Source organism: Schistocerca nitens, chromosome 8 (assembly GCF_023898315.1).
Source record: "Schistocerca nitens isolate TAMUIC-IGC-003100 chromosome 8, iqSchNite1.1, whole genome shotgun sequence".
Taxonomy (NCBI): domain Eukaryota; kingdom Metazoa; phylum Arthropoda; class Insecta; order Orthoptera; family Acrididae; genus Schistocerca; species Schistocerca nitens.
Window position 1 is genome coordinate 265274481 of NC_064621.1, and position 13737 is coordinate 265288217.

At 42.0% G+C, this 13737-nt stretch overlaps 3 non-coding genes across 3 annotated transcripts; 2 read left to right on the forward strand and 1 right to left on the reverse strand.

Moving 5' to 3' along the window:
* Positions 1 to 904: 904 nt before the first annotated feature.
* Positions 905 to 978, reverse strand: Trnas-cga (transfer RNA serine (anticodon CGA)). Its single transcript has one exon. It is a non-coding gene; the product is annotated as a tRNA-Ser (tRNA).
* A 186-nt stretch (positions 979 to 1164) lies between these two features.
* Trnas-cga (transfer RNA serine (anticodon CGA)) lies at positions 1165 to 1238 on the forward strand. Its single transcript has one exon. It is a non-coding gene; the product is annotated as a tRNA-Ser (tRNA).
* Positions 1239 to 1466: 228 nt separating this feature from the next.
* Positions 1467 to 1540, forward strand: Trnas-cga (transfer RNA serine (anticodon CGA)). The gene has a single exon. It is a non-coding gene; the product is annotated as a tRNA-Ser (tRNA).
* Positions 1541 to 13737: the final 12197 nt, after the last annotated feature.

Genomic DNA, 13737 nt, shown 5'->3' on the forward strand with positions numbered 1-13737 from the left:
TGCGAGCATTATATCTGAAAGTCGAACCTGCGCATATCAGTTACGAGGAGGAGCTCCGGCCACGCGAAAAATCAGTACATTTAGAACGCTGATATCATTTTCTGAGTACTTTCTGGTAGACGTTAGCAAGAGGGGCCTTTAAAAAAAATTATAAAAATTTGCAAAATGGGGACGCATACCATGTTTCAAGATTTCTTCTTTCTTTGCTATTGACGTCGGTAACAAGCGGATGCGATGCGAGTGAGTAACAGCGAAACAACTGATATTTACAAGTCAAACTTCGAGACATATCGCACGCAGAGGCGCACGCTCAAAAACTCCGTAATATTTTATTTAAAAAACAACATATAATCACGAATAATTTGAACTGCATTAACTTTTAATTAACACTATTGGACCTAAGCATCATTTGCATATTATTTCACATTTTTCTACTGTTGTTGTTGTGATCTTCAGTCCTGAGACTGGTTTTGTTGCAGCTCTCTATTATACTCTATCCAGTGCAAGCTCCACATCTCCCAGTACCTACTGCATCCTACATCCTTCTGAATCTGCTTAGTGCATTCATCTCTTGGTCTCCCTCTACGATTTTTACCCTCCACGCTGCCCTCCAATACTAATTTGGTGATCCGTCGATGTCTCAGAACATGTCCTACCAACCGATCCCTTCTTCTTGATAAGTTGTGCCACAAACTCCTCTTATCCCCAATCCTATTCAATACTTCCTCATTAGTTACGTGGTCTACCCATCCAATCTTCAGCATTCTTCTGTAGCACCACATTTCAAAGGCTTCTATTCTCTTCTTGTCCGAACTATTGAAACGTCCCCTTTGAAAAAATTATACGGGACTGTGCTTAAACTGACACACAATATTTTGAAACTTCCTGGCAGATTAAAACTGTGTGCGCCGACCGAGACTCGAACTCGGGACCTTTGCCTTTCGCGGGCAAGTGCTCTACCAACTGAGCTACCGAAGCACGACTCACGCCCGGTGCTCACAGCTTAACTTCTGCCAGTACCTCGTCTCCTACCTTCCAAACTTTACAGAAGCTCTCCTGCGAACCTTGCAGAACTAGCACTCCTGAAAGAAAGGATATTGCGGAGACATGGCTTAGCCACAGCCTGGGGCAGAAGTTAAGCTGTGAGCACCGGGCGTGAGTCGTGCTTCGGTAGCTCAGTTGGTAGAGCACTTGCCCGCGAAAGGCAAAGGTCCCGAGTTCGAGTCTCGGTCGGCGCACACAGTTTTAATCTGCCAGGAAGTTTCATATCAGCGCACACTCCGCTGCAGAGTGAAAATCTCATTCTGGAAACATCCCCCAGGCTGTGGCTAAGCCATGTCTCCGCAATATCCTTTCTTTCAGGAGTGCTAGTTCTGCAAGGTTCGCAGGAGATCTTCTGTAAAGTTTGGAAGGTAGGAGACGAGGTACTGGCAGAAGTAAAGCTGTGAGCACCGGGCGTGAGTCGTGCTTCGGTAGCTCAGTTGGTAGAGCACTTGCCCGCGAAAGGCAAAGGTCCCGAGTTCGAGTCTCGGTCGGCGCACACAGTTTTAATCTGCCAGGAAGTTTCATATCAGCGCACACTCCGCTGCAGAGTGAAAATCTCATTCTGGGAACACAATATTTTGTTAGCGCAACGCAATCTGACTTTCAATAATCCCTACAAAAGAATGGGCCCTGACTAACATTAACCTATGCATTTCACAAATCACTTACCTCACAAAAATCTTCGCTACTCAAGCTACTGCAATACAGCGACCGCCACTACTGCCAGCTAAATAAAAGATTCAAAGTACTGAAGGCACTAACTACTGATAGGCATAGTTAGCAAATGAAAGATTTTGATAGAGAACAAACAATGTATTTACCTCAATAGTCATAATATATACAGCAGTTCATGACAAATTTCAAAACTCCGCCATCTCTCTCCCCACATCCACCACTGCTGGCGGCTCACCTCCAACTGCGCAACGCTATGCGCTGTTCACAGCCAGCTGCCTAACACTACAATGGTTGAGTATTACAACAATGCAAAGCAGCCACAGACTGCACACAGCACAGCCAGTGATTTTTTTATACAGAGGTGGCGTTACCAATAAAAAAACCTAAACAGCCTACTTACATAGCCCCCATGCTCCCTACAAAAAAATTTTACAAATTTTTTTTGGGCACTGGCCAATACATGTTTGTTAAAATTTTTCATAATCGTAATTACAATAACAAAGAAATCAAATGCACACACTTATTGATACAATGTTGGTCAAAAGCTAAAATTTTCTCACAGTCCATAAAGACAGTCCTGATCATTCATCACATTGCAGTGTTTTGCTCAAAGTCTGAGCAGTAAAAGAAAATGCACACGGAAGTCTTGAAGAAGTAGCGTTGTCCTTCCAATGGAAATACAGTGCTGACTCTTGACATGCTGACAGGTAATGGGCCACAACAGAGCACACCCACAGCGGAGTCAGTCGAAGTTTTGAAGAAGATTGGTAGGTAGGTCATCACAGAGCAGACCCACTGCAGTCCTGGTAGAGATTACGGTATTGGTGGGCCACCAGAGGCGCAGACCCACTGCAGTCCTTGTAGAAATAATGGTATTGATGGATCATCAAAGATGTAGACCCACTGTAGTCCTTGTAGAGATGGCCAGCAGCCATCTGTTGTGACTGTGCAGGTGCACAATCACCATTGAAGAGTCTTGCGGCTAATATAGCAAGTCCATAACCACCACTTGTGCACTCACAAAGTTTTTGGAATTGTCCTTAGAACCAGCAATGCTGTTATCCAGTCCCTTGCTGAATTATTAACACACGTGCAAACACTAACAGTCCCTACTTCTCACATATTGTCCATATACTATGACCAACAGAAATGTGTGCAGTGAAATGAATGCTTACAAGTTACTTAGTGCTGGCGGCTCACCTCCAACTGCGCAACGCTACGCGCTATTCACAGCCAGCTGCCTAACACTACAATAGTTGAGTATTACAACAATGCAAAGCAGCCACAGACTGCACACAGCACAGCCAGTGATTTTTTTATACAGAGGTGGCGTTACCAATAAAGAAACCTAAACAGCCTACTAACACTATTTATCGTCCATGTTTCACTTCCATACATGGCTACACTCCATACAAATACTTTCAGAAACGACTTCCTGACATTTAAATCTATACTCGATGTTAACAAATTTCTCTTCTTCAGAAACGCTTTCCTTGCCATTGCCAGTCTACATATTATATCCTCTCTACTTCGACCGTCATCAGTTACTTTGCTCCCCAAATAGCAAAACTCGTTTACTACTTTAAGTGTCTCATTTCCTAATCTAATTCCCTCAGCATCGCCCGACTTAATTCGACTACATTCCATTATCCTCGTTTTGCTTTTGTTGATGTTCATCTTATACCCTCCTTTCAAGACACTGTCCATTCCGTTCAAGTGCCCTTCCTTTACTGTCCCTGACAGAATTACAATGTCATCGGCGAACCTCCAAGTTTTTATTTCTTCTCCATGGATTTTAATACCTACTCCGAACTTTTTTTTTGCTTCCTCTATTGCTTGCTCAATATACAGAATGAATAACATCGGGGAGAGGCTACAACCCTGTCTCACTCCCTTCCCAACCGCTGCTTCCCTTTCATACCCATCGACTCTTATAACTGTCATCTGGTTTCTGTACAAATTGTAAATAGCCTTTCGCTCCCTGTATTTTACACTTGCCACCTTCAGAATTTGAAAGACAGTATTCCAGTCAACATTGTCAAAAGCTTTCTCTAAGTCTACAAATGCTAGAAACGTAGGTTTCTCTTCCCTTAATCTTTCTTCTAAGATAAGTCGTAGGGTCAGTATTGCCTGACGTGTTCCAACATTTCTACGGAATCCAAACTGATCTTCCCCGGGGTCGGCTTCTACCAGTTTTTCCATTCATCTGTAAAGAATTCGCGTTGCTGCTGTGACTTATTAAACTGATAGTTCGGTAATTCTCATCAGTATTTTGCATCCGTGACTTATTAAACTGATTGTCGTTTACTGTCCCTCTAATGACCTCGAAATGTTCATTGTAAAACAACACAGCTTCGACCCAGGTACCCCAACGATTTACCACGTTCAGGAGGTAAAGACGCATTTGGTAGTTTTTCTTTGTAGGTCTTCATGCGAGCAGGAGCCTTTACAAATATTGTCTTTGTGGATGAAATCAGTTTATTTACATTCACAGACGTGGAACGTACTTCTTCGGCAAGGCGATGCGCTTCATGAGCAAGGCATGTCACATTAATCAAATCGGGATGAAAATATTCGGACGGCGTTTCCTGCTTAGATAATATAGGGAGCAGTATCTGAAATAAACACATACGCCCTTTTACCTGCAGAAGGTTGTGGAGATTTTTTTTAATACTCTCATTCATAAATCTGGCGATCGTAGAATGATTTACTTTTTCAAGTTCTTTGCAGGCTGCTAAATAGGAATAAGAAGGCTCTTCTTTCAAAACATCGAAATTAAATTTGCAAAATATTCTCCCAAGAGTCTATAGTTCCATCAACTGAAATCCAGATATTGCTGTTCTTGAATTCATTGTGTATTTCTTCCGGAACATTTACGTAAATAGTCGATATGAATATCTTACGAAATTTTGATTCATCTGCTATATTTTGATTTAAGCAATATTTGTGCAGAAAGCCATTGAGGGTATGGTTTGTGAAGAGGAATATTGCTTGGAATGAATGTTTCACATAGGACCATGTTAAATCGAGTTTTTTGGTTACCTTTGGACAAATCCCTGCTACTGCAACTTGCTGTTGTCAGAAGTCGCTGACGTGGTCCTTTCTTCTGCTTTCCTGCGAAATGAGGACTTGTGTTGACATACAGGTCTATTTTAAACTTTATTTGCACACTTTTTTTTCGCAGACTCGACAATATAAAACAACTCCGTCATATTAAAAGTTCCAGGATGTTCAACTATCCACGAAACGATGTTTCTTCGTTCGGGCGGCAGGACGCACAACACATTATACACTACACGTCGTAAACACGTTCAACTGTGTACAAGTAAAAAGAAGGCTAAACTGAAACAAAGGTCATGCGAGTAAAGCTTGCGTAGTATAATTTTTGCCGACGCGTACGGTATACCAGCGGAGGGGATTAACGGGGGCGTAGGCGCAGGAGCATTGACTCTCTCTGCCTGCTACTGTTCCTCTTCTTTAATGATTTCGCCAAGCAGTGGCCTCTCGGTTACCGATTGCACGCAGTTATAGGTCACGGTCAACCTGTAAAACATCAAAACTAGATCGATCTCGAGAACGCCCGTCTAAATTTTTAAAATATTGTAAACATCGAGCGTATATATATATCGTCACTAGTTTTTAGTTAAAATATTCAAAAACCGGAGGAAAGGACCCAAATACGCAAATGCATGTGCACACATGCAGATGCATATAATCCAGTCCTACTGATGAGTATGTCCCTCGTCGAATCGTCGTGCTTTTATAATACTGCCACCCGACTGGAAACCCGAGGGCTTTTCACCTATTCGAACAGTGGGTGCAGTCTTTTGTACAGGTGAACCACACTTCCCTAAAATTCTCTCAATAAACAGAAGTCGACCATTCGCTCTCCCTGCTACAATCCTAACACTCTCGTTTCATTTTATATCGCTTTGGGACGTTACTCCTACACATATAATCGAGGTGACTGTGTCAGGCAGCATACTACTAACGCTATTTTCTAACTTTACGAGTTCGTCCTCCTTACTCATCTGCATTAACTTACATTTTTCTGCATTTAGAGATAGCTTTGATTCATCACACCAAGCAGAAATTTTGCTTATGTCAACTTGTATCCTCCTACTGTCACGCTACGGTAATACCTTCACACACATCACAACAGCATCAGATGGCTGCTGACACCGACCGCAAGATCATTTTTGTGTATAGAAAATAACAGAGGTCCTGTCACGCTTACCTAGGGCACCCCCTAACGATTACATTGTCTCTGACGAGCACTTATCGTCAAGGACAGTGTTCTGGGATCTATTACTTGAGAAGTCTTCGAGCCACTCACATATCAGGGAACCTATTCGGCCGTGCGGGAATAGCCCAGCGGTCTGAGGCGCTGCAGTCATGGACTGTGCGGCTGGTCCCGGCGGAGGTTCGAGTCCTCCCTCGGGCATGGGTGTGTGTGTTTGTCCTTAGGATAATTTAAGTTAAGTAGTGAGTAAGCTTAGGGACTGATGACCTTATCTGTTAAGTCCCATAAGATTTCACACACATTTGAACATTTTTTTAACATATTCGTACCCTTGCACCACCGTAAAGAGTACGCAGTGGCGCATTGTATCAAATACTTTTCGGAACTCTAGGAATATGGAATCTACCTGCCGGATATCTGAGAAATGGCCAAGCTGAATTTCACACGAGCAATAATTTCAAGCAGTGCTGATTCGTTGTCAGAAGCTTTCCCGCCCCAAGGAAATTTGTCACATCCGAACTGAGAATTTGTTCAAGAATTCTTCAACGAGCCTATGTTAGGGATATTGGTCCATAATTTTGCAGGTCCAACCTGTTGCCTTTCTTATATCCAGCACTTCCGAGTGCTTTTTTTCCAGTCACTTCGAGCTGGGAGAGAAATCCGTTATAAATGCAAGCTAAGTAAGGGGACAGTGCTGTAAAACTGAACTGGGATTCTATTTGGACCTAACGACGTATTTGTTTGAACTCTTTCAATTGTTCTTTTACTCCAGGTGTACTGATTACTATATCGCCCATGCGGGAGTCTGTGCAATAATCAGATGACGATATGTTTCTGCGATTTTCCTTTGTGAACGATTTCTCAAACGTGAAATGTAAATCTTTGGCTTTCGTTTTGGTGTCAACTACCACCACATCAGACTAGTCAACGAGTGACCGTATAGAAGCAGACCCGGTTAACGATGTTACGTAGGAACAGAATTTTCTCGGATTCACTGCAGGAATCTTTTGCTAAGGTATTAGGAGTTGGCTGCTTCTGTGTTGGCAGTGCTGTGTAGCGCTTTGCATTGGATCTCTGATTGCGCTTTCTTTGTAAGAGACTCTGTGGCTGGTTGGACTCGTTGTTGGAAGTTAATCGCTAGTAGTGTTGGAAGTTAGTCGCCATCCCTGAATATGGAAGTTAATAGGAATATAAAAAAAGGGAGGAAGGTTTATCTGTTTAGCAAGAGTAATAGAAGGCTGATTTCAGACTACCTAACAGACCAAAACGAAAATTTCTGTTCCGACACTAACAATGTTGAGTGTTTATGGAAAAAGTTCAAGGCAATTGTAAAATGCGTTTTAGACAGGTACCTGCCGAGTAAAACTGTGAGGGACGGGAGAAACCCACCGTGGTACAACAACAAAGTTAGGAAACTACTGCGAAAGCAAAGAGAACTTCACTCCAAGTTTAAACACAGCAAAAACCTCTCAGACAAACAGAAGCTAAACGATGTCAAAGTTAGCTTAAGGAGGGCTATGCGTAAAGCGTTCAGTGAATTCGAAAGTATAATTCTATGTACCGACTTGACAGAAAATCCTAGGAAGTTCTGGTCTTACGTTAAATCGGTAAGTGGCTCGAAACAGCATATCTAGACACTCCGGGATGATGATGGCATTGAAACAGAGGATGACACGCGTAAAGCTGAAATACTAAACAGCTTTTTCCAAAGCTGTTTTACAGAGGAAGACCGCACTGCAGTTCCTTCTCTAAATCCTCGCACAAACGAAAAAATGGCTGACATCGAAATAAGTGTCCAAGGAATAGAAAAGCAACTGGAATCACTCAACAGAGGAAAGTCCACTGGACCTGACGGGATACCAATTCGATTCTACACAGAGTACGCGAAAGAACATGCCGTGCACCGTAAGTCTCTAGAGGAACGGAGGGTTCCAAATGATTGGAAAAGAGCACAGGTAGTCCCAGTCTTCAAGAAGGGTCGTCGAGCAGATGCGCAAATCTATAGACCGATATCTCTGACGTCGATCTGTTGTAGAATTTTAGAACATGTTTTTTGCTCGAGTATCATGTCGTTTTTGGAAACCCAGAATCTACTATGTAGGAATCAACATGGATTCCGGAAACAGCGATCGTGTGAGATCCTACTCGCTTTATTTGTTCATGAGACCCAGAAAATATTAGATACAGGCTCCCAGGTAGATGCTATTTTTCTTGACTTCCGGAAGGCGTTCGATACAGTTCCGCACTGTCGCCTGATAAACAAAGTAAGAGCCTACGGAATATCAGACCAGCTGTGTGGCTGGATTGAAGAGTTTTTAGCAAACAGAACACAGCATATTGTTATCAATGGAGAGACGTCTACAGACGTTAAAGTAACCTCTGGCGTGCCACAGGGGAATGTTATGGGACCATTGCTTTTCACAATATATATAAATGACCTAGTAGATAGTGTCGGAAGTTCCATGCGGCTTTTCGCGGATGATGCTGTAGTACACAGAGAAGTTGCAGCATTAGAAAATTGTAGCGGAATGCAGGAAAATCTGCAGCGGATAGGCACTTGGTGCAGGGAGTGGCAACTGTCCCTTAACATAGACAAATGTAATGTATTGCGAATACATAGAAAGAAGGATCCGTTATTGTATGATTATATGATAGCGGAAAAAACACTGGTAGCAGTTACTTCTGAAAAATATCTGGGAGTATGCGTGCGGAACGATTTGAAGTGGAATGATCATATAAAATTAATTGTTGGTAAGGCGGGTACCAGGTTGAGATTCATTGGGAGAGTGCTAAGAAAATGTAGTCCATCAACAAAGGAGGTGGCTTACAAAACACTCGTTCGACCTATACTTGAGTATTGCTCATCAATGTGGGATCCGTACCAGATCGGGTTGACGGAGGAGATAGAGAAGATCCAAAGAAGAGCGGCGCGTTTCGTCACAGGGTTATTTGGTAACCGTGATAGCGTTACGGAGATGTTTAATAAACTCAAGTGGCAGACTCTGCAAGAGAGGCGCTCTGCATCGCGGTGTAGCTTGCTCGCCACGTTTCGGGAGGGTGCGTTTCTGGATGAGGTATCGATTATATTGCTTCCCCCTACTTATACCTCCCGAGGAGATCACGAATGTAAAATTAGAGAGATTAGAGCGCGCACGGAGGCTTTCAGACAGTCGTTCTTCCCGCGAACCATACGCGACTGGAACAGGAAATGGAGGTAATGACAGTGGCACGTAAAGTGCCCTCCGCCACACACCGTTGGGTGGCTTGCGGAGTATAAATGTAGATGTAGATCAGTGATGGAAGTACTGTCGGGCAGTTGGAGGTGAACAGCCAGTAGTGATGGATGTTAGATGTGAGAAGTTAGCATTGATGGAGGGTAGATGCCTGAAATGTTAGCGTAGGCTAACGATCTGTACATGTTCGACTTGGGGATTGAATATTATTCATGATTATATACTTTTGTACTAGATAATGACGATTTATATTCGTGTCTCAACTGGATGTCACATTATTAAGGTAAAAAAATACATTATTTGGTTTGCAACAAAGTCTTTCCTTTGCTAACCACATGTCTATTAGTAGTTAGTGTCTTTAGTAGTTAGAATCTTTTATTTAGCTGGCAGTATTGACTCTCGCTGTATTGCAGTAGTTCGCGTAATGAAGATTTTTGTGAGGTATGTGCTTAATGAAATGTATAGGTTACTGTTAGGATTTCTTTTTTGTCAGGGCCATTCTTCTGAACTAATTAAGTCACGTTATCTCTTTTTTTTAGAAGTCAGATTGCGTTGCGCTAGGATATTGTGGGTCTCAGGTACCCAGCAATTTGAGTACAGATTCACACATGTGGGCTGCGACTAGCTGCTGAAGAAAATTTTCGGACAACATGTTCAAAAGTACTTCGCAAGACTTGAAGTTTGATGTAAAACTCACAGCAAAAAGTTTTCTTTCCCTAACGGCTTATTATTATTATTTATGTCTGTACTTCTGCTCTAAAGATAAGAATGCTTTATGAAATCCTTAAACCTTTTTTATGCCGCTCGCAATGTTTTCAAACTAGCAATACGCGTTTGCAGCAGTGTCTGTTTATTAATATGATATAAACTGTGACATTTTCTTGTCTATGATATTCCTAGTACAAATAGTTTCTTCCGCATGCAAAATCTGAAAATTCGGAACCATGGTTAGTAAAAGGAAGACCATACTGGCAACTATCATTCACATGACTAACTTCACTCGAATGGTTCAAGAAATGTTTTCTTCTAAACTCCCAACTCTGCGTCATGTTGTAAGCTGTGGGCTTCCGTTAAGAGACAAGAGTGGAGGGAATGTCAGAAATTACCCAGCAGCCACTTCTGCAAAAGATGTTTACCCGAAAGTGCTTGAAAAGTGGCGGGCAGCAAAATGTTTTTTTTGTGACGCCAATTTCAAAGTCGGAGTCACAGCCGTGGAAAAAACAGAAGAAATCCGGGGAAAGGCCAAAACATGTCACTTGGCAGAGGAAGACTGAAAGTGAAAGAGGCTTTCGTAGCAATGTTAGACAAGCTCTTTGACATCGTCAGTTGCAAGTGTGAGATTAAGCTATGTTCAGAATCTGAGGGATCATTTCCTGGTGGTGCTGACTATAAACATGAAATGCAGATCTTCTGCTCTTGTTCTGACCCCTATCAAAGAACTAATGTTTATTAAAGATCAAAGACACAAGGTTGGATCTCTTGTACAGCACCAAACTGGGTTACCAGATGTACCTGAGGACTGAAGACAAAGTAAAGAGGAGAAGAGAACAAGAAAAGGAATTAAGAAGAATTTTTAAATTTAAGCAGAAAAAGAAGTAATAGGTAACGCCACAACGACATGAAATTCTTTTCTCCGAAGAAGATGAAGAGACAGCTGATGCTAAAGATGAATTTTCTAGATATCCTTTGTTGACACTGTATGATGATTCTGATGTATCTTCTGCTTCAAGAACAAGTAAGTATAATATATTACAATTAAATAATGTTGCATTGCAAATCACTAGGTATAGCGTCAGTCTATGTCCTACAGCTGCCATTAGAACAGTTGCATATTTGGATGATGGATTAATTACTGAAGGAGATAGGAGTCTTGTGGTTGATAAAGTAAAAAGGGCTGTAGAAAAAGTTATGAAATCACTTGATGAAGAATATTATGGTGGACGCAGGACAAGCGAGACTGACTGTATCTTCTTCGATGGACTCCAAAATTCCACTGAAGTTCTGTTACAGTAGATAGCTCATCAGTTTACAAATATTATGGAAAAAAGAGCAGTACACTGTTTGCAGTAAACCAGGAACGTATCTTTGCCATTTTATTCCAGAGAAAGACTAATATATTGTTCTTACAATTAATGCAACAAATGGGAGAAGAGCTTCAAAAGTTAGACACAATGGAAGAAAATCAGAAACAATCACAGCAACAAATGGAGCCAAATGAGATACAAATTAAAGAAACACTTGAACAAGCACGTGAAGGTTTAACCGCTGAGTTACTTAAATCGAATGGAAATGTAAAAAAAATTCTGAAGATGTAGAAACACAAATTTGTGAGCATTTTCAGCCTATTCTTTCGCGACATGAAAACACATTACAGAATCGTGAAGTAGCCATAAAAGAACTGCAGACTATTGTTCACGAAAATCACGACACCCTGCAGGCTAAAACTGATACAGCTGCGACTATCGATACGGTCACACAACTTGTACAAAATCAGGAAAACCTAAAGGACACAGTAGGTCCGATTTCGACACAATGGGACACTCTGAAACTTGGTTCGGGAAAACACACGGAGGAAATCAGTACATTATCGGAAAAAGTAGTCGAACTTTCGGATCAGCTAACTAATTTAACTACGAAGGTAGATGACGATCTGAATGACACAAGATCGATAGCCTTTACTGACACAGAAGAGTACGAGCAAATTAAGAAATTCCAGCAAAATAAGAATCAAATCAATACACAGTACAAAAGAGAGGTGTGGGAAGTACAAGATCAGTTGGCACAGGTAATACAAGAATTACGTATTTCAGAGGACACTCGAGCTCCGACACGGGAGGAGGGATTTAGAAATACGGAAAAGCCTCAAAGTAATAACACAGGGCATTTCGGAAATTTTGAGAGGAATTGGCAAGGCGCACTGAATCATGAGATGAAACTAAGAACACGATATAACAATGACCTATTTGCAACTCACCGACACAATTATTTTGACTATAAGCTCTTCATCACAACGCGTAAATTTAAAACATTCAAAAATTCCGGGAATGATATACATCCACAAGCTTGGCTTCATCAGTTTGCTCATTGTTTTCCTCCAAATTGGTCATTAGAGCACCGATCGGAATTCATGTGTGGCTATCTAGAAAATGAACCAGCAGTAAAAATGCAATTGGTCATCCGCGACTGTCACAGTGAAGGAGATTACTATCATGCCTCCCTTTCTGCAAATTGGTCACAGGCTACTCAAGATAGAGTAAAACGCAGCATTATAGTGATGAAACACATTGAACAGACTGAATTCTCCAGCCCGGTAAAATATTTTGAAAATATGTTGCGCAAAAATCAGTATGTCAAACCCATACAGCCCCTCAGAAGTAATCTGCATTTGCGTAATTAAATTGCCTAAACTTTTAAGACGTGTTATTTTGGCAGGGCGTTGCAAAGATGACACTGAAGCTTTTCAGGGACTTTTACAATAACTGGAAATCGACACAGACTGTTGCGGGTGCGAAAACAGGGAAACACTAATTACAGGTCACAATTCCGTCACGACAGAAATAATAACCGGACACGACAAGACTATTTTTACAACGCAAATTGTGATCAAAATAGACACCAGCCATATGACAACCATTGGCAGAGTAATAATAGTTACAGAGAAAGATCGTATTTCGGTAGAAATGAATATGACAGAGACAACCATAGAAGCAGACAATATTGGAACCAGAACTACTATTATCAACGGAGACAAAATGACTTGAGACGCAACAGCCCACCTCGTGATTACGATTCAGGGAGAAATTCTCTACGACGTGATCGACAAGAAAGAAATTACAGAAAATACCAACATGACGACAGATGCTATAATCGAGACGACAGACCTGAATTTAATCATAACTGGCGGGATTCAAACAGCGCAGGGCCCTCTCGACATGTCGAAATTGTAGAAGATAGATCTCCAAATCCAATTAACGACGCGTGACAACAAATAGATAATAGACAATGACTTGCAACGCAGGCAGCCACGTGCGCCGGCTGGCCTTGAGAAAGATAACGTATACTCATGCTCATAAATTAAGGATAATGCTGATACGTGGTGAAACAACGCTCTGGTTGGCGGTTTTCGGGTTTAAATCACATCGGGGTATGACCATGCGGTGCATTTGACCTGCGGTCGTCGCACTGTGGGGCTGGCAGCAGTACACATACACAGAGGTGTGTTGGTGCATGTCAGAGTACGGTGCAGCGATTAAGTGTGCAGACGTTTCCAGACGTGCTAATGGTGACTGTGTGTTGAAAATGGCTCAAAGAACACTTATTGATGATGTAATGAGGGGTAGAATACTAGGGCGACTGGAGGCTGTTCAAACACAGCAGGTAGTAGCACGGGCCCTCTGTGTGCCACAGAGTGTGATCTCAATATTATGGCAACGACTCCAGCAGACAGGAAACGTGTACGGTACGTGTACAATGTACACCACCACAAGAAGACCGATATCTCACCATCAGGGCCCGCAGACGGCCACGGAGTATATCAGGTAG